Source organism: Chrysemys picta, unplaced genomic scaffold (genome assembly GCF_011386835.1).
Source record: "Chrysemys picta bellii isolate R12L10 unplaced genomic scaffold, ASM1138683v2 scaf799, whole genome shotgun sequence".
Lineage (NCBI taxonomy): Eukaryota > Metazoa > Chordata > Testudines > Emydidae > Chrysemys > Chrysemys picta.
This window is the reverse complement of record NW_027053506.1, coordinates 8,211-28,450: the sequence shown is the minus strand read 5'-3', so window position 1 is coordinate 28,450 and position 20,240 is coordinate 8,211. Positions and strand designations below refer to the sequence as shown.

At 52.6% G+C, this 20,240-nt stretch overlaps 1 pseudogene; it reads left to right on the top strand.

Moving 5' to 3' along the window:
- The first annotated feature begins 598 nt into the window (after nt 1-598).
- LOC135979385 (voltage-dependent L-type calcium channel subunit alpha-1S-like) lies at nt 599-20,240 on the top strand (annotated as a pseudogene).

The following is a 20,240-nucleotide window of genomic DNA, read 5'->3' as shown; positions in this document are numbered from 1 at the left end:
CTGATACACACATATAGACAGCATAATCATAACTAGTAAACCATAACCTTGTCCTAGACACCCCATTTGACCCCCTTTATACAAGATTTGGGTGCCACTACAGGACTTTGGTTGCAACAATGATCTATATGGTCCCAGCTTATGTCAATAACGTCACAACCCAGCATGCGTCAATCCCACCATAGTCTGTTGTGAAAGGAGCTGGTGGGGGTCACCCCAGTGTCTAGGAGCCAGATGCCCCCATCGTGAGACCATCTCCCAAGGAGATGAACTGCGGGGACTCAGCCTTCCCCGATCCCTCTGGGGCAGTGTGAGGGGGCCTGGAGCTGCTGCTGCCTGTAATGGGATTGAGAGATTTCAGTCACCAGGGCTTTCCTTCTCACACCCCCCCCCCTCCTGGGACATATAGGGACACATGCTGGGGAGGAAGGATGGCCTAGTGGTTGACACCAGTGAGAGCTGGGCCCAGGTCCCTCCCTCTCTTCCCTGTCATGTGCTGCGGTGGCGAAGCGGTTCAAGGTGTCTGTGAGACGCCGTGCTGCCAGTTAGGAGGGGAGGTGAGTGTGACCTGTTACCCTTCTCTCTCTCTCTCTCTCAGCTGCAGTCCTGCAGGTGGTCCTGAACTCCATCATCAAGGCCATGGTGCCCCTGCTCCACATCGCCCTACTGGTCCTCTTCATGATCATCATCTACGCCATCGTCGGGCAGGAGCTGTTCAAGGGAAAGTTGCACAAGACTTGCTACTACATCGGGACAGGTCTGGAACGTGGGCGACCCTCCCACCAGCCGGGGGGGCCATGCCATAACCCTCCCAGCCACACCATATAGCCATATAACCATATGACGTGGCTGGGAGGTGTATGCCATATCTGGGGGCGTTATATGACTACATGGCATGGCGGGGAGGTGTATGGCATGGCTGGGAGGTGTATGGCATGGTTGGGGGCATTATAAGGCTATATGGCATGATGGAGAGGTATATGGCATATCTGGGGGCATTATATGGCTATATGGTGTGGCTGGGAGGGTTATGGCATGGCTGGGGGAGTTATATGGCTATATGGTGTGGCTGGGAGGGTTATGGCATGGCTGGGGGCATTATATGGCTATATGGCATGGCTGGGAGGTGTATGGCATGGCTGGGGGAGTTATATGGCTATATGGTATGGCTGGGAGGTGTATGGCATGGCTGGGGGCGTTATATGGCTATATGGCATGGCTGGGGGCATTATATGGCTATATGGTGTGGCTAGGAGGTATATTGCACTGCGCCAGAGCCCTCCTCTGGGTGGGGCTGGGGGCTAAGGCACAAGCAGCAGCAGGAGTGTAGTTGTCCTTCTCCTCTGCTCAGCCTGACTTCTGTGCTTCGGTTTCACCCTCAGATATCATTGCCAAAGGGGAAATGGAGAAGCCATCCCCGTGCACCACCACCGGCCACGGGTATCACTGCACCCTCAACGGCACTGAGTGCAGGAGTGGGTGGCCAGGGCCCAACAACGGCATCCCCCATTTTGATAATTTTGGCTTCGCCATGCTGACTGTGTACCAGTGCATCACCATGGAGGGCTGGACGGAAGTCCTCTACTGGGTAGGTGAAGGCCTGAGCCCGCTGGCTGCGAGGGAGGAGACGCCGGCACGCTCTTTGAACAAGAACATGGTACTAAGCGGGTTGGGCTGGCCAGGCTTCCCAAATGGTGGGGATCCTTCCGGGGCAGCGAGCCCCGCAGACTCTGCAGCTACTGGATGATGTATCCACTGAGCAATGAGCTCCCAGGGAGAAGGTGGCACCCGCCGGTGCAGCAGAGTGTTTGAACCCTGCCTAGCCAAGAGAGTCCCTGTCCAAGTACCGCTGAGACTCTCAAACGAACCCCACCCTTGCCTTAAAAGACAGGAGCCTGGTGGGAGCGAGTCCTCGGACGGCTCCTCAGCTCTGGAGCTCAGGTATAAGCGACCATAAACTTGCCCTCCAAGCCACGAAGAATGGTAGGGGAGGAAGGATGGTGTGACGGCTCAGGGACAGGCTGGGAATTGCAGAGCTGAGTTCCAGTCCCGCCTCTGCCTCTGGAAAGCGCTTGGTGTGTTACCCTTCTGGGCATCCTTTGTTCCCAGGAGTGTGGGCTGAGGGCAGCTTGAGACACAGGTTGCTGGGCCAGTGTCTGATATTGTATCTGGTGGCTTTTAATAATACCACCACCTAGCTCTTATACAGTGCTTTTCACCATTAGATCTTAAAGCATTTCACCGTCATTAACCCCCCCTGCCCCACTCACCCCCCGGGAGGCAGGCAGGACAGTGCTATTATCTCCATTGCACAGATGGGGAGCTGAGACCCAGAGGCTAAGTGACTTGCTCAAGGTCACACAAGGAGTCTGTGGCAGAGTAGGGAGTTGGGTCTTCAAAGCCTTAAACTAGTGCCCTAACCACTGGGTTCCTGGGAGGAAGGCTGGTCAATGAGTAGGGACAAGTCTGAAACCCGGGAGACCCAGGTTCAATTCCCTGCTCTGCCACAGACTCCCATTGTGACCGTGGGCAAGTCTCTTAGTCGCTCTGTGTCTCAGTTCCCCATGCGTAAAGACTGTGAGGTGCTCAGCTACTCCAGTAATGGGCTTACCTGAGCCAGGTGGATTTGGTTCTCCCCCTGGATCTTCATCTGCCTCTGTCCTGCTCAGGTGAACGACGCCATCGGGAACGAGTGGCCCTGGATCTATTTCGTCAGCCTCATTCTGCAGGGCTCTTTCTTCGTTCTCAACCTGGTGCTGGGCGTGCTCAGCGGGTAAGGCGTGTGGACTGCATGGTGCCGCTCTCCTTTCTATCTGTCCCAGCAGGGGTCTGCCCTGAGGGAGGGGCCGGGCCCTTATTGAGTTTGGGGATATGAACAGAAAGTCTGAAGGGGGTTTTTAACCTTTTTCTTCCCTTCTTCCTTGGTACCTTGGCTATCAAAGCTATCAAGCCTTGTCTTCCCTTTCTCTTGGAGAACTCTTTGGATGACTCAGGAATGTGGAGCAGGGGCGCTATCAGCCCTTAATTGAAGGGAAAGGATGGTGGAATTCTTAACACAGAGAGCTTTTCTCCCCAGTCTTAACAAAACCAGACAATGAACACATTGTAATTATTCAGTTGTATTGTGGTAGCACCTAGCAGCCCCCATTCTGGCCCAGGACCCCATGGTGCTAGGTGCTGTGCAAACACAGAACAAAAAGACAGTCCCTGCCCCAACAGCAGTTTTAAATAGCCCCTGTAAAATTCCCTTCCCTTCTCAGTTAACCAGGTGTCACTTCCTTGGTCCCTGCAGTGTCACAATCTTACTAGTCCTCGAGTCTTCCAGCGTAGCCAAGACATGAATTAAAGCAAACGGGTAAAATACCACTGAAAACAAATCCACCCGTCCTTTCCAGGCCTGCTTTATCCCTCAGAAGCGAGCAAAAAAAGGCCAAGCCCAATGTTTTTCCCCCTTGACAGGTCACCTTTACTATGGAGAATGTGGGAAAATGGGCACAGCTGGCAATCTCTCTGCACCCTCCAGCTGCGTGAGCTTCCCCTTTAGCTCTGACACTCTGTTATGATTTTCTCAAGGCTTTCCAGTATCGGATACTCCTGTGTGCCTCAACAGCAGCAGTGGGGACAGCCATTAGTGCTCCTAATGTTAACCTGCCCTCTTTACAATCTAGCTGTAGTAGTTGGTTCTGTGGTGTCCTGTGGCAAGGAGTTCCACAGGATGATAAAAAAATGGGGAATAGGGTGGGGGTCTGGGACACAGAACTCTGGGGCTCTAATCTGACACTGACTCACCGCTATCAGCCCCCAGCTGATCAGGCTGTCCTGTGAGTGGTGGGGCAAACCACACTCTGACTAGTTACCTGCGGCCCTGCTGGAAGGAGGGCGTGGAGAGTGCAGGGTCTGAGCCCTCCTGCCACGAGACAAACCAGCAGCTCAGCCTGTCCTTTGGGACCCAGCGAGGCTCCTCACAGCTACCCGGAGCAGGAGCAGGAGCCCGCTCTGCCAGAGGGGTCCCAGAGACACAACAGAGCTGGGAGCTGAGAATGCCACAGGATTCATTCCCTAGGTTGGGATATTTGGTGGCAATAATGAAAATGGGGGGAAGCTGGGCATGGGGTTCACCTGGCTCCCCAGATCTATCTAGGTAGGTACTTATCTGCCCTCATCACCATAAGATCAGAGCAACGGATTCCTCCTCACGCCCCCTGTGCGGCAGGGCAGCATCCTTATTCCTGTTTCATGCATGGGGAACGGAGACACGGAGGAGCTAAGTGCCAGGCCCATGGTTGCACAAGACATCTGTGGCAAAGCCGGGAACTGAGTACTAGGATGTGTTTCCTAATGGAGAGCACACTTGAATGGGAATCAGGAGACGTGGCTTCTACTCCCAGCTCTGCCACTGGCCTGCTGGGAGACCTGGGGCAAGTCATGTCCCTGGCCAGTGCCTCAGTTTCCCCACCTGTGAGATGGGGACAAGGAACATGGCCTCTTTTGCAAAGCACTTTGAGATCTACTGATGAAAAACTCCACAGAAGAGCTAGGCATTATTCTTATCATCTCCTGTCTAACACCTGGTCCCAGGACCACACGGGAGACATTTGGCCAAGCGGAGATGAGATGATGGAGTGTCCCCCTCCAACTGAGCAAGGCATTCCCCTCATCACCCTGCCCCCCATTTTTGCTTGTGCGCCCCAGTGGCACGCCTTGACGTAAGCAGCCTGTGTGCCTCTCCTCACGCTAGATACTGGACCTCTCTGAGCAACCTGGTGGCATCCCTGCTAAACTCGGTCTGCTCCATCGCCTCCCTGCTCCTCCTCCGCTTCCTCTTCATCATCATCATCATCTTCTCCCTGCTGGGGATGCAGCTCTTCGGCGGGAAGTTCGACTTTGAAGACATGGAGTTGCGGCGCAGCACCTTCGATAACTTCCCCCAGGCGCTTATCAGTGTCTTCCAGGTACGGGGCATGGGGTGCAGCGGGCATCAATCCCGCTGGTCTAACGCATAGAGGAGGGGCTGAAGTCAGGATACCTGGGTTCTTTTTTGGGCTCTGGGGGACAGTGTGACTTAGTGGTTAGAGCAGGGAACAAGGAGTCAGGACTTCTGGGTTCTGTTCTTTCTGGTCCAGTGGAATGGTTCTACTTGACCTGTTCTTTCACTCACCCTGTCTCCCAGATCCTGACCGGAGAAGATTGGAATTCAATCATGTACAATGGGATCATGGCTTATAAAGGGCCCTCCTTCCCCGGCGTGCTGGTATGCATTTACTTCATCATCCTCTTTGTCTGCGGGAACTGTATCCTCTTTCTAGCCAGTTGGGGAGTAACAGCTGGGCGTTTTCTTGTCTTATCTAGCACAGTCACATCTAGGTTCAAGTACACATCGGGGAAGAGCTATGGGGCTGGGTATGGTATGTTCAGACATCATAGTACCAGGAGTGAGGGAAATGATGCAACAGGAGTGGGGGTTAAAAGGGATGAAAAAATCCGTTGGGACACCAACAGAGATTCACTGGTGACAGCCAAGAGGCAGCTGTCATGGGTACACAGAGGGCTCGTTGCTGAACCTGGGGTTCTCCCTACCTGCCTGCGTACATTGCTTAGTGTCACCACACAGGCTCTTGCTAAGCCTGGGCCATGGAAGGGACTCATTCCTTACATATGAGCATGCTCCCTAAGCTCCTTAGCCCCACCCCCTCTCAGATATCCTGCTCAATGTCTTCCTGGCCATCGCTGTGGACAATCTGGCCGAGGCCGAGAGCCTGACGTCGGCCCAGAAAGCCAAAGCCGAGGAGAAGAAGCGGAGGAAAATGTCCAGGTCGGTGCTGCTCTCTGCTGCTTAAAAGCGGGAACCCCCAAGGGCCCAGGGCTTGCAAATCAATGTGAGCTGCTGGTCTTGGGCATCATCTCAGCAGCATTCATTGCATCTCTGCCATGGCCTCACTCCTCACCTCTCTTTTGTGGTTCCCCCGTCCAGAAGTTACCCAGAGAAATCTGAGGAGGAAAAGCTCCTGCTGGCCAAGAAGCTGGAGCAGAAAGCCAAGGCTGAAGGAATCCCCACCACAGCCAAGGTCAGTGCCGCGACCCCTCTGAGCTCGTCTGAACAAATGTCTAGGTGAACTTTCCCTGGCAGTTGAGGAGTACGGTACCCAGCAGTAATGTCTTCCCATTATTTGTCCTGTCGTGCATGAAAGGTGGATGGCCATGCCAGGAGGGAGGGAGATTTCCCCAGGGCCCACGGAATGACTGGGGACAAAATCCTGAGCTTCAGCAGACGCATCTCCGGCGACTTGTAGCAAGACGTCCATTCTGTATGCCCTGTAGGCCCGGATCATTCCTCTGACAAGCGAGCCTGCTTTCCCTGTCCCCTCCCAAAAAGCGTGGAGGGGGGACGGGGAGTGGGACTCAGTGGGTACAGGCCCAGGATCAAAGGTCCCGTATCAAAGGACTGTCTCGGTGGAGTTTCCACTCAAGATCTTTCTACACACACGTGTTCACAGACACACACACATATAGGGCCCATCAGAGGCCCTTGTCCAACTGGCCAGTGATCCTGGCTCCCCTGCCCCATGTTATTTATTATTAATTATTTCTATTATGGTAGCGCCTAGGAGCAGTGGCAGATTAGCCACTGGGCCTGGGGCCCCAGCCAACTGGGGGGGCCCCCGGAAAAAAATCTGCTGGCAGCAGCGAAAGCCTGGAGCTGCGGCCGCCGGGCGGGTGAGGCTGGAAAGCCCCCACGCACTGACCCTGTTCCGTGGCAGAAGTGTTGGGCAGGGGAAGCCCCCTCCACAGCAGCCAGACCCTGGTCCCACAGAGAAGCACGGGGGTGGCAGGGGAAGCCTCAGCATCCAGACCCTGGGACTGAAGGAGCTCTCACACCCTGCTGTGGCCCCAGGGCCGTGGCACGGGACAGAGCTTCTTGGTCTTGGGGTGCAGTGGGGGGGGGCAGAAAGGAGCAAAAGGGGTTGTGGGGCTGCAGTGGGGGGGCAGAATGAGGAGGACCCTGGGTGGAACAGGGGCGGGCCCCAGGGGAAGGGGCAGAAAGGGGTGGGGCTGTGGGTGGGGCCACAGGTGGAAGGGGTGGGGAGGGGCCCCCCACTTGCTCTGGCCCAAGGCCCCACGGAACCTTAATCCGCTTCTGCCTAGGAGCCTCCGTCGTGGGTCAGAGCCCCATTGTGCCAGGCACTGTACAAACACAGAACAAACAGATGGCTCCTGCCCCAGTGGGAGATCGGGGGAGCTCTCCCTGCCTCTCGCCTGCAGCATTGTCCCGCTGGCCTGCGGAAGGCTGGCTCGCAGAGCCCTGGCAGTGCCACGGGTGGTGTTTCCGGGATGCTCAGTTAGTCGCCTCTCTCTCTCCTTCTCAGTTAAAAGTGGACGAGTTTGAATCAAACGTGAATGAGATCAAAGACCCCTACCCTTCTGCTGACTTCCCAGGTAAGGCTCTGGCTTGATCCTTGCCTCCAGCCGGAGAGACTGAGGGAGCGATGGAAAGGGTTGGGGTGGCTTGCAGAGAGAAATCCCATTGGAGGGCTCTGGTCCCAAGAGTGCAGCTCAGCTAGTGGCTTATTATGATGCAGAAAGCCACATGGTTTGTTTCCAGCAGACGCCGAGCTGGAATAAACTCTGTGCAGTTCTCTGCAGCACTTGGTCTGTGTATGAGGGTAGGGGCATGATCAGGGAGTTCTACCTCTCTCTGGGGAGGATACCAGACTCTGCACATGCCTCTTCCATTGCTTGTGGGGTGTTACTTGCCTCACTGACGGGTGAGTCCTGCTGGCCACTAGGGGGTGCACTAGGCGACATAAGATGGGGGACCCCCCCACACACACACTGAGAACAATGGGAGCTGGGTTTGGCCTGGTGGATTTGAAGTCAGGACGTCGGGGGATACCCCAGGGTTTTGTCCTATGGGTCTCTAATGGCAAGCAGCATCTTGCTCCACAGTGGGAGTGTGAGTACCCCCAGGGGCTGTGGGGTGCGAGAGGAGCCACAGCCCTTCGTCTAACTGTGGTGGCCACAATCTCTCTGCCCAGCATAAAAGGAAACATGGCCAGATGTCAGGTTCCTGATCCCTGCATGGAGGGTCAGAGCTGTTTTGCTGACTCATCCTGCAGCTGGACCACGGGGTCTCATCATCCCCAACTCCGGATGGTTAAGGAAACAATCCCTCATTGGCTGCCCAGGATGGAAAGGGGTCAAGTGATCCTTCTCTACCTCTAAGTTTTAGCTAAGGTTTTTTTTTTTTTGGCTGCTGCTAAGTGAATGACCCCAACATGCGAACTCAAAGTGACTGACTATGTTTCCCTCCCTCTGGCTGCTCCACAGGTGACGATGAGGAAGATGAGCCCGAAAAATCCCCCTGAGCCCTCAGCCACGCCCCCTGGCAGAGCTGCAGCTCAAGGAGAAAGCAGTACCCATGCCCGAAGCCAGTGCCTTCTTCATCTTCAGCCCAACCAACAAGTAGGTGCTGCTTCTCCTCCCATCTGTCAGACACCCAGCAGTGATCAGCGAGGATAGAACCTGGAACCTCCCGACTGAGCTACAAAGTAACACCTTTAACTGTAATGGGCTGTTCCAGCCTCTGGAGCCAGCTGTGCCCACACGCTGTCCCAGGGTAGAAGCATGCCGGGCACACAGAATGAGGGGTACCACCCCCGAGACTCACGCAGGGATCTCCCCAGCTGCACCACTCCCCAAGCTCTAACCTGGGCTGTCACTCAGCCCCTTGGAGCTGACAATGCTTTGACTGCCTGCCTCCCCTCTCTCCCTTCCCCAGGATCCGAGTGCTGTGCCACCGAATCGTCAACGCCACCTGGTTCACCAACTTCATCCTGCTCTTCATCCTGCTCAGCAGCGTCTCCCTGGCGGCCGAGGATCCCATCCGGCCTGTGTCCTTCAGGAACAAGGTTCCCAGGATGGGCTGTTGGGGAAAGCCATTTGAGCCACCAGAAATGTGCAGCTTCAGGGGACTGCTTGCCAGGCTATCGCCTTGTGCGCAAGGAGAGTTTAGTGCAGGGGATGAGGAATCAGGAGTCCTTGGTTTTTTTCCTGGCTCTGGAAGGAAAACCTGTTCCAGAGCTGCAGCAGGGGATTCTGGGTTCTCATTCCTGGCTGGCACTAACTTTACTTTGTGGCCCTGGGCCAGTCACTTCCTCTCTGTGCCTCACCATCCCAGTCTGTAGCAGAGGGATAATAAAGCTGCCCTGTGAGGTTCCATTCGTTCCCCGCTGGGATCTGCTCGGCCCCTGTGGTGCAGGGAGCGGTAGGGATACCCACAGAGAAGTCCATTGCTCTGTGAAGCACTCGGAGACCCCACAAGTGTGGATGGAGTTATTCATCAGAACTCCACGGCTGGAGGTGGGCCATTGGGCAGGGTGCAGAGGTGGCACCAAGCATTCGTGCTGTCAGGCGCTCGGCTGGCTGGTTCTTGCTCACGTGCTCAGGGTCCAACCGATCACCATATTTGGGGTGAGGAAGGAGTTTTCCCCCAGGTCACACCGGCTGGCATCTTGGGGCTGGCTGGTTTTGCCTTCCTCTGGGGCACAGATCACTTGCAAGGACCCGCTGGGTAAGTCTCAATAAAACAAATCCCTGCCATTGCAGGGGCCTGAGCCATTGGTGGGCCCCTCAATCACTGGACTGCTGGCTTAGGTTTCCATGGAAAGCTCAGCAGCGTGGGGCACACAGCTGAGGTAAAATGGGACTGCTCTAAAAAACTGGAATCAGGACTCCTGGCTTCTGCCCCTAGCACTGCCACTAACTGCCTGTGTGATCACTGGCAAGTCACTTAACATCACTCTGTGCCTCAGATTCCCCACCTTTAAATTGTCTTGGATTGTAATACTGTGAATGCACAGAGCCTTTCATCTGAGGACCCCAAAGCACTGTCACTAACCTCGTTTTACACACAGGGAAACTGAGGCCCAGAGAGGGGAAATTACTTGCTCAAGGTCACCCAGCTAGATGCTTACAGAGCTGGGAAAAGAACCCAGGGATCCTGACACCTTAGGCCATGGTCGTTTCCCAGAACCAGGAATTGAACCCAGGAGTCCTGACCCTAAATCGCCAGCATTAACCACTAGAACACTGCCTGGCGAGGCCACATCTGGAGTACTGTGTCCAGTTTTGGGCCTCCCACTACAAAAGGGATGTGGACAAATTGGAGAGAGTCCAGCGGAGGGCAATGAAAATGATCAGGGGTTGGGGCACATGACTTACAAGGAGAGGCTGAGGGAACTGGGATTATTTAGTCTGCAGAAGAGAAGAGTGAGAGGGGATTTGATAGCAGCCTTCAACTACCTAAACAGGGGTTCCAAAGAGGATGAAGCTCGGCTGTTCTCAGTGATGGCAGATGACAGAATGAGGAGTAATGGTCTCAAGTTGCAGTGAGGGAGGTCTAGGTTGGATATTAGGAAAAACGATTTCACTAGGAGGGTGGTGAAGCACTGGAATGGGTTACCTAGGGAGGTGGTGGAATCTCCATCCTTAGTGGTTTTTAAGTTCCGGCTTGACAAAGCCCTCTCTGGGATGATTTAGTTGGGGTTGTTCCTGCTCTGAGCAGGGGGTTGGATTTGATGACCTCCTGAGGTCCCTTCCAACCCTAATCTTCTATGATTCTATGAACACTCTCCCCTCCCAAAGATGGGAACAGTAGCTAGGAATCCTGTCTCCTGGGCTCTAACCCTTGGACTGCTGTGTTCTGCTAAGGATAATCCTTTTCTGACTGCTTTGGGGGCTGGGAGGCTTAATTCATTAGTGTCTTAAAGATGCTGGCGCGAAAGAAGCAGTCACAGTGCAAAGCATGTATTATTATTGTTGTATTTATTATTAGCACCAGGTGTGCAGTTTCCATTCAGCGGGGCAGTGTGCCGTCTGTCTGCCAAAGCTCCTGGTTGTAGGACGTTCAAATAACATCTGGTCTCCTGAGTTACCAAAACCTCTCCCTTATTTTTATCTTCAGGTTCTGGGATATCGGCTTCACCTCCGTGTTCACAGTTGAAATAGTCCTGAAGGTGAGTCACACCCCATCTTTCTGGAGCCAGTGCATAATGGGGTGATGCCAGCGGTGAGGGGAGCCGCTGATCGGGGCAGAGCAGAGGCAGGCGTCACCAGTGGATGGGGAATCTTTGATTGAGGCTGCTGCTGCACACAGACAGACACTGGGGGTTCTCTGGCCAGCCTGTGCCACTTACTGTCACCACTAGGGCGGCCCCCTCCGTACAGCTAGTCAGAACATTTGCCTCAAACGTTTTTCGTTAGTTTCTCCAAAACTGAAATTTGTCATGAAATTGTGTTGATTCTGACAAAAATTCCTGCCAAAAAAAAAGAGGTTTGGAAATGTTCAAAATGTTGTTTAGAATTTGATGTCCTTTCTTTTTTCATGTTTACATTATTTCATACCATGGCAGGAGTAACAGTGCAATAGGTTTCCATCAATACGAACTAGCAACTGCCATTAATGTACACCCATAATATGCCCTATTACTGTGACATGTCATAATATAATAGAAATTAGGGCTGTCAATTAATCGCAGTTAACTCATGCGATTAAATAAAAAATCACGATTAGTCGCAGTTTTAATCGCACTGTTAATCGATAGAATGCCACTTGAAATTTGTTAAATATTTGTGGATGTTTTTCTACATTTTCAAATATATTGATTTCAATGACAACACAGAATACAAAGTGTACAGTGCTCACTTTATATTATTTTTGATTACAGATATTTGCACTGTAAAAATGATAAATAAAAGAAATAGTATTTTTCAGTTCACCTCATACAAGTACTGGAGTGCAATCTCTTTATTGTGAAAATGCGACTTACAAATGTAGATTTTTTTGGTTCCATAATTGCATTCAAAAACAAAACAATGCAAAACTTTAGAGCAGGGGTGGCCAGCCTGTGCCTCCGGAGCCACATGCGGCTCTTCAGAAGTTAACATGCGGCTCCTTGTATAGGCACCGACTCTGGGGCTGGAGCTACAGGCGCCAACTTTCCAATGTGCCGGGGGGTGCTCACTGCTCAACCCCTGGCTCTGCCACAGGCCCTGCCCCTACTCCACTCCTTCCCGCGCCCTCCCCTGAGCCTTACGTGTCCTCGTTCCTCCCCCCACCCAGAGCCTCCTGCACACCACAAAACAGCTGATTGGGAGGTGCGGGGAGGGAGGGGGAGGTGCTGATCGGCAGGGCTGCTGGTGGGCAGGGGATGGCGGGGAGCTGATGGGGGTCTGCTGACATATTACTGTGGCTCTTTGGCAATGTACATTGGTAAATTCTGGCTCCTTCTCAGGCTCAGGTTGGCCACCCTTGCTTTAGAGCAGTGGCTCTCAAACCTTTTTTACTGGTGACCCCTTTCACATAGGAAGCTTCTGAGTGCGACCCCCATTATAAATTAAGAACACTTTTTTATATAACACCATTCTAAATGCTGGAGGCAAAGCGGGGTTTGGGAGAGGTTGACAGCTCTCAACCCCCCATGTAATAACCTTGTGACCCCCTGAGAGGTCTGTGACAGCGTACCCCATAAGGCTTTATGGGGGGAGTGTTTATAAATGTATGTATGATATAACTGAAATATGTTTTGTGCCGCCTGTGCCACGTAACATATCTCCGTAAAGGTTATGGTCTACTAATAATTTATCCTATTTGTACATATATATCATTTTCCACTTGAGGTTAAGAATTTGGGCTGTATGCTTGCTTGATTTCTAAGTAAGCTCTGTGAGGCATTTGGTCAGCTTCTTTAGGAAGGAATTCGCCAGGTTAAGTACCTGATCAGGAAACACTTGGGGAACAATGCATCTTGGAATGTTCCAATCCACATAAGAAGTTTTTCTGAAAACATGCAAGATACCATGTGGACAATGGCTTCAGCCTGTAAAGACTGAGTCATGCAGGGACATGTGACTTGCCCAGGTGACCCCAGAACTCCATCTTGGAGCTGAACTTTGCATAGGAGGGAGGAGGGGGGGTCTCCACCCACAAGAGAGAGTTTATTTAAATCCGTGGGAGACCCCTCCATTTTGTCTTCAGCTGGCTAAAGAAGGAGCCTCTCCACCCCCCCCCCCCCCAGGATACTTGAAGGAGACTGAAACAAAGGACAGTAACTATAGGGGGTGTGAGTGATTGCTGGACCCAGGCTAAAAGAAGATTAGCCTGTAAAAGGGAGCACTCTGGAACTGGTGAGGAAATTATCTGTATTCAGTTTGATTAGGCATAGATTTGCGCATTTGATTTTATTTTGCTTGGTGACTTACTTTGTTCTGTCTGTTACTACTTTGAACCACTTAAATCCTACTGTCTGTATTTAATAAAATCACTTCTTATTTAGTAATTTACTCAGAGTATGTATTAATACCTGGGGGAGCAAACAGCTGTGCATATCTCTCTATCAGTGTTATAGAGGGCGAACAATTTATGAGTTTGCCCTGCATAAGCTTTATGCAGGGTAAAAAGGATTTATCTGGGTTTAGACCCCATTGGGAGTTGGGCATCTGAGTGCTAAAGACAAGCACACTACTGTGAGCTGTTTTCAGGGAAACTTGCATCTTTGGGACAAGTGATTCAGACCTTGGGTCCGTGTTAGAGCCAGACAGAAGTGTCTGGCTCAGCAAGACAGGGTGCTGGAGTCCTGAGCTGGCAGGGAAAACAGAAGCAGGGGTAGTCTTTGCACACCGGGTGGCAGCTCCCAAGGGGGTTTCTGTGATCCAACCCGTCACAAGGTCCCGAACCCCTGCTTTAGAGGCTACAAGTCCACTCGATCCTACTTCTTGTTCAGCCAATCACTCAGACAAAAAAGGTTTCAAAGTAGCAGCCGTGTTAGTCTGTATCTGCAAAAAGAATAGGAGTATTTGTGGCACCTTAGAGACTAACAAATTTATTTCAGCATAAGCTTCTTCGGATGCATAGAATGGAACACACAGACAGAAGATATTTATAGATACAGAGAACGTGAAAAGGTGGAAGAACGCATACCAACTGTAAGAGGCCAATCGATTGAGATGAGCTATCAGCAGCAGAAGAAAAAAACCCTTTGAAGTGATAATCGAGATGACCCATAGAAGGTGTGAGGAGAACTTAACATGGGGAAAAAAATTCAATTAGTGTAATGACCCAACCATTCCCAGTCTCTAAAGTTTGTTTACATTGACTGGAGATACTGCTGCCTGCTTCTTATTTACAATGTCACCAGATAGTGAGAACAGGCGTTCACATGGCACTTTTGTAGCTGGCATTACAAAGTATTTACATGCCAGCTATGCTAAATATTCGTATGCCCCTTCATGCTTCGGCCACCATTCCAGAGGACAGGCTTCCATGCTGATGACGCTTGTTAAAAAAATAATGCATTAATAAAATTTGTGACTGAACTCCTTGGGGGAGAACTGTATGTCTCTGGCTCTGTTTTACCCGCATTCTGCCATATATCATGTTATAGCAGTCTCAGATGATGACCCAGCACATGTTGTTCATTTTAAGAACACTTTTGCTGCAGATTTGACAAAATGCAAAGAAGGTACCATGTGAGATTTCTAAAGAAAACTACAGCACTGAACCCAAGGTTTAAGAATCTGAAGTGCCTTCCAAAATCTGAGAGGGACAAGGTGTGGAACATGCTTTTGGAAGTCTTAAAAGTGCAGTGTTCTGATGCAAAAACTACAGAACCCGAACCACCAAAAAAGAAAATCAACCTTCTGCTAGTGGCATCTGACTCAGATTATGAAAATGAACATGCGTCGGTCCGCTCTGCTTTGGATTGTTATCAGTCAGAACCTGTCATCAGCATGGACGCATGTCCTCTGGAATGGTGGATGAAGCATGAAGGGACATATGAATCTTTAGCTCATCTGGCATGTAAATAACTAATGATGCCGGCTACAACAGTGCCATGAAAACACCTGTTCTCACTTTCAGGTGAGATTGTAAATAAGAAGCGGGCAGCATTAGCTCCTGCAAATGTAAACAAACTTGTTTGTCTGAGTGATTGGCTGAACAAGAAATAGGACTGAGTGGACTTGTAGGCTCTAAAGTTTTACATTGTTTTATTTTTGAATGCAGTTATTTTTTGTACATAATTCTACATTTTTAAGTTCAACTTTCATGATAAAGAGATTGCACTACAGTACTTTTATTGGGTGAATTGAAAAATACTATTTCATTTGTTTTTTACAGTGCAAGTATTTGTAATCAAAAATAAATATAAAGTGAGCACTGTGCACTTTGTATTCTGTGTTGTAATTGAAATCAATATATTTGAAAATGTAGAAAACATCCAAAAATATTTAAAGAAATGGTATTCTATTATTGTTTAACAGCAAGATTAATCAATATTAATTTTTTTAATCACGATTAATTTTTTTAATCGCTTGACAGCCCTAGCAGAAATATTATTTTAATATAGTTTATTTTAAAACTCTTTAAGGGCAGCTGCCACTTAGCATGGATTGAAACAGCTTCGCTTTTCTTTTAGATCAAAATGTCTCCTGTTTGTGTTGTAATGAAATAGTTTGACACTGGAGTTACAACGCAAACCGCAGACATTTTGACCTAGAAGAGAAGATGTTTCAATCAGTGCTAAGTAGCAGCTGTCCTTAACTGTTTTAAAAATGCACAGATTAATCCATTCCAAGGCTAGAAGGCACCATTACGATCACCTGGTTTGACCTACTATGTGACACAGACCATAGAACGTAGAGAATGCCTTTAGAAAAACATCCCCTCTTGATTTAAAAATTGTCAGTGCTGGAGTCTCCACCACGTCCCTGGGTAAATTGCTCCTATGATTAATTACCTTCACTGTAAACAATTTACACCTTCTTTCCAGCCTGAATTTGTCTAGTTTCAACTTCCAGCCATGGGACTATATTATGCCTTTCTCTGCTAGACTGAAGCACCCGTTATTAAACATTTAAAATAAAATCAATAGAATAATTAAATGATTATGTCATTTTACGACACCAGTAGTAGTGTATGCCACAGACATGTCATTAAATAATAGAAAAATAAAAATATTAAACAAACAAACAAAAAAGAAATAAAATAAAATAAAATAAAACAAAATTTCAAAGTGTTCCAGAACCAACATTTTTCAAAACTTCCATTTCATGGGATATTTTGAAAATATTTTTTTTGTTCCAATCGGGACCAAAACCAAATGATGATGTGTCGAAATTTCCCCCGAAACAGAAATGCCGAGTTTTGACCAGCTCTGCTCCTGAGTCCCACTCTAGACGGACCAGTCAGAGAAGGCCCTGCGGGCCGTGCTCTACTGTGGCCGGTTGGGCGCCCAGGGAAGCATTTGTTTAGTGGCTGTCAGCCCAGTTCCTAGGCCACAGGTGTCTGCGTGAGAAAAGCACCATCACAATTGGCAGCTGGGCCAAGAATGGGCTGTGGAGAATGAACTCCCTGGAGAGACTCCTGTGGGGTGGGGCTGAGGCTCGCTGGCTCAGTGGTACATGATAAGCTTCCTTTACTGTGCCTATTCTGTGGATCTAGAGAGGACTTAAGTGTCCAGGGCTCTAATCTGGCTTCTTTCATGAGCAGCAGTCACTAAAAAGAGAGAGGATCAGAGGTGATCTGCCCCGTTCCCATTAACTCCCCTCTTCTTCCCTTCAGATGACCGCATACGGTGCATTCCTTCACAAGGGGTCCTTCTGCCGGAACTACTTCAACATCCTGGAACTGCTGGTGGTTGCTGTCTCCCTCATCTCCATGGGAATTGAGTAAGCACCCGTTGTAGCAACAGGTCTGCCTGTTCAGCAGAGGATAGGGCCATCTGCTGTGCTGTCATCTACGTTGGCAATAGAGACGTAGGATGGGTTAGGCCATTGGTCTGTCTAGCCTAGTATCTCACCTCCAGCAATGACCAGTAACTGATGCTGCAGATGGTAGGGATGCACCTGGGCAGATGCAGGGCTGTAGATGGAGGGTGGGGAGTAATTCCCTCCTGATCCCTGTGACAATCAGCCTGTGCCCAGAAGCATGTGAGTTGGTTGATTCCCCTTGCATTAGCATTCATACACTATTCAGTGCCACAAAGTCATCCAGCCACACTGTTGGGAGTAAGGAAATAAACAACCCCTGAGAATGGGGAGGAGAGGCTATGACATGAATTGGATACGCAAGGATTTTGAGGGCAGGCACTCACTTCAATCTGGAATTGCCTTCCTCCTCCCCCAAGTTCCTTCAGGACTCCTGGGTTCTGTTCCTCATGGTGGGTGGGAATGTGGCCTAGGGGCTAGGGCTCAGGATAGGGATGTCAGCGATCCTGGGGGCTAGGCCCAACTCTGCTACTGATGTACTGTGCAGCCGCCTGCCCCTTCCCCCACGGTGGGAAGCGCCTGGAAGTGCTGCCCTTGGGGAGCTCTGTCAAACTGGATTGCAATCCCCTCCTAGAACACATGACAGCCTAGCCCCGCCAGAGCATGCTCCCGGCCTGTCCTCCTGCCCCTGCCGCTCCGCACCCCCCGGCCTGCCCCCTGCAGCACACCGCCAGCCTGCCCCCCAGCGCGCCCCCTCCCGCTCCGCATCCCCCAGCCTGCCCCCTGCAGCACACCGCCAGCCAGCCCCCCCAGCACGCCCCTTCCCGCTCCGCACCTCCCAGCCTGCCCCCTGCAGCACACCGCCAGCCAGCCCCCCCAGCACGCCCCTTCCCGCTCCGCACCCCCCGGCCTGCCCCCTGCAGCACACCGCCAGCCTGCCCCCCAGCGCGCCCCCTCCCGCTCCGCACCCCCCAGCCTGCCCCCTGCAGCACACCGCCAGCCTGCCCCCCAGCGCGCCCCCTCCTGCTCTGCACCCCCCAGCCTGCCTCCTGCAGCACACCGCCAGCCTGCCCCGCAGCGCGCCCCCTCCCGCTCCGCACCCCCCAGCCTGCCCCCTGCAGCACACCGCCAGCCGGTCTCCCCAGCACGTCCCTTCCCGCTCTGTACCTCCCGGCCTGCCCCCCAAGCATTCCCCCCAGACTGCCCCCTCCTGCCCCTGCTGCTCTGCACCCCCCGGCCTGCCCTCCAAGCATGTCCCCCAGCCTGCCCCCTCCAGCATGCCCCCTCCTCGCCTGCCTGTCCCCCCAGTCTGCCCCCTCCTGTCCCTGGCAGGTACAGCTCCCCTGCCCATGTTGGAGGGGCACAGGTGTTGGCTCTCCCCCGATGCATCGCTGCAGGCCGGTTTGGCTCCTGATGGCGTATGAGGAGCTGATTTGTCTGGCCAGACCCCAAGCTGGCTGAGTCACCCCGTCTCCCCCCGCCCTCCCCAGGTCCAGCGCCATCTCCGTGGTGAAAATCCTGAGGGTGCCGAGAGTCCTGCGGCCGCTGCGGGCCATTAACAGAGCAAAGGGGCTGAAGGTGAGAGCAAGGCGGGGACAAAGGCCCTCCATAGGGGGTGGACACGGCCCCCCTCAGATCTGCCCCAGGAATCCAGGACCTGCCAGATCATGGGCCATCTGAGCAGGATCCCAGGACTGCACGTCCCAGGGCTCAGGCCACCTGATTTCACTCTTACCCGGGTGTTTTGTTAGGTGTCTGTGGGCAGCTGGGAGGCAACCCATTGGTTTTGTATTAGGTCCCCTGGCTGCATCTGGAACAGCCGCTTCCCCTGCACACCAGTGTGGTGCTGTGTCCCCCGTCTGTGTCTGGGATGGCCGCTTCCCCTGGTGTGGTGCTGGGTCCCCCATCTGTGTCTGGGACGGCCGTGTCCCCTGCACACCGGTGTGGTGCTGTGTCCCCCGTCTGTGTCTGGGATGGCCCCTTCCCCTACACAGGGGCACGGCCGATACCCACAGCAGGTCGTGGTGCTGCAGGCCTGGCCCATCTCTGCATTGGCCTCTCTCTCTCTCTAGCACGTAGTCCAGTGCGTGTTCGTGGCCATCAAGACCATCGGCAACATTGTGATTGTCACCACCCTGCTGCAGTTCATGTTGGCCTGCATCGGGGTGCAGCTCTTCAAGGTGAGAGCCCCTCCCGGCCAGAACCCAGCGCTGGTATCCCCCAACCCTCCCTGTCCTGGGGAGAGCTGGGGTGGAGCTGAGCTCAGGGAAGCTCCAGGAAGTGGCTCCTCTTCGTTTCTTTTAAGAGAGGGGATTCTCCCATGTTAGAAATTCATCCCCTTGGGGGTACCAGCATGCTGCAGGCAGAACAGGGCAGTGTATGCATAATCTGTGCCCACGCAAGGCAGCCCCATGGCCCAGTGGGAGTCAGCCAATTTGGGGGTCTCTTGCCAGCTTTGGTGCTGACCAGCCAGGTAGCCTTGGGCCAGTCCCTTCCCCACCTGTGACTCGGTTTCCCCCGCCCGCTCCAGCTCCCCACCGTGTTGCAGGATCACAGGTGTTTCCTCCTGACCACCCGTGGCACTGCAGGCAGGTCTGCGCTTGCGCTGTTGTGCGAATGGATGAGGTTGACGTGACTCTTTGGCTAGAAGTGCTACGGGTTGCTGCAGCAGTGGTCTGGCCTTCGGGCCTTGCAGGGCTCCTAGGGGTTGTCAGTGCTGCTGACTGCGCAGGGAGAGTTGAGGGCTGGCACATCTGGCTGGGCTCTAAGCACCTCTAAGGAAAGGCCCAGCTGGGGTAGGGCCCAGACGCTCACGGCTGGCACTAACCAGCCCCTTTCAGGCTGGAATGGGCCGTGGAGACGCTGCCCCCTGGGTCGGGGCCAAGCCGTGGGGTCATGTCAGGATGTACTGCAGTTGCCAGCAGCTGCCCTTGTCCTTGCTCCCCAGGTCTATCAGTCAGGCCCCCTGCGGTTCACAGTACAATCCCTGATTCTTCTGCTCTCTGCTTAAACCTAGGGGAAGTTTAGCAGCTGTACGGATCCTGCCAAGATGACAGAAGAGGAATGCAGGTAGGCACCCCCTGTCATCACTGCATGTACCTCGCAGCCAGAGCGCAGGGACCGGGGGGGTGTCATTGCCTGAGGGGGGACTGGTGGGGAAGGCGAGGAACCAGTCCTGGTTTGTTGTCTCTTGTGCTCACAGCCTGTTCCCGGGACCCTGCTGAGCAGAGGAGCCCAGGCGTGGGTCTCTATGCAGAGCAAAGCCTGCAGCACAGGGCAGTTTGCTCTAGGGGGCAGGGAGCCGAGGGGAGTGTTGAATGGCCAGGACCAAGGAGGAGTTGGACTCGTAAGCCAGAGGAAGGCCAGGCCAATGGTTAAGGCACTAGCAGGGTTGCCAGGTGTCCGGGTTTTGACCGGAACACCTGGTCGAAAAGGGACCCTGGTGGCTCTGGTCAGCACCACTGACCAGGCCATTAAAA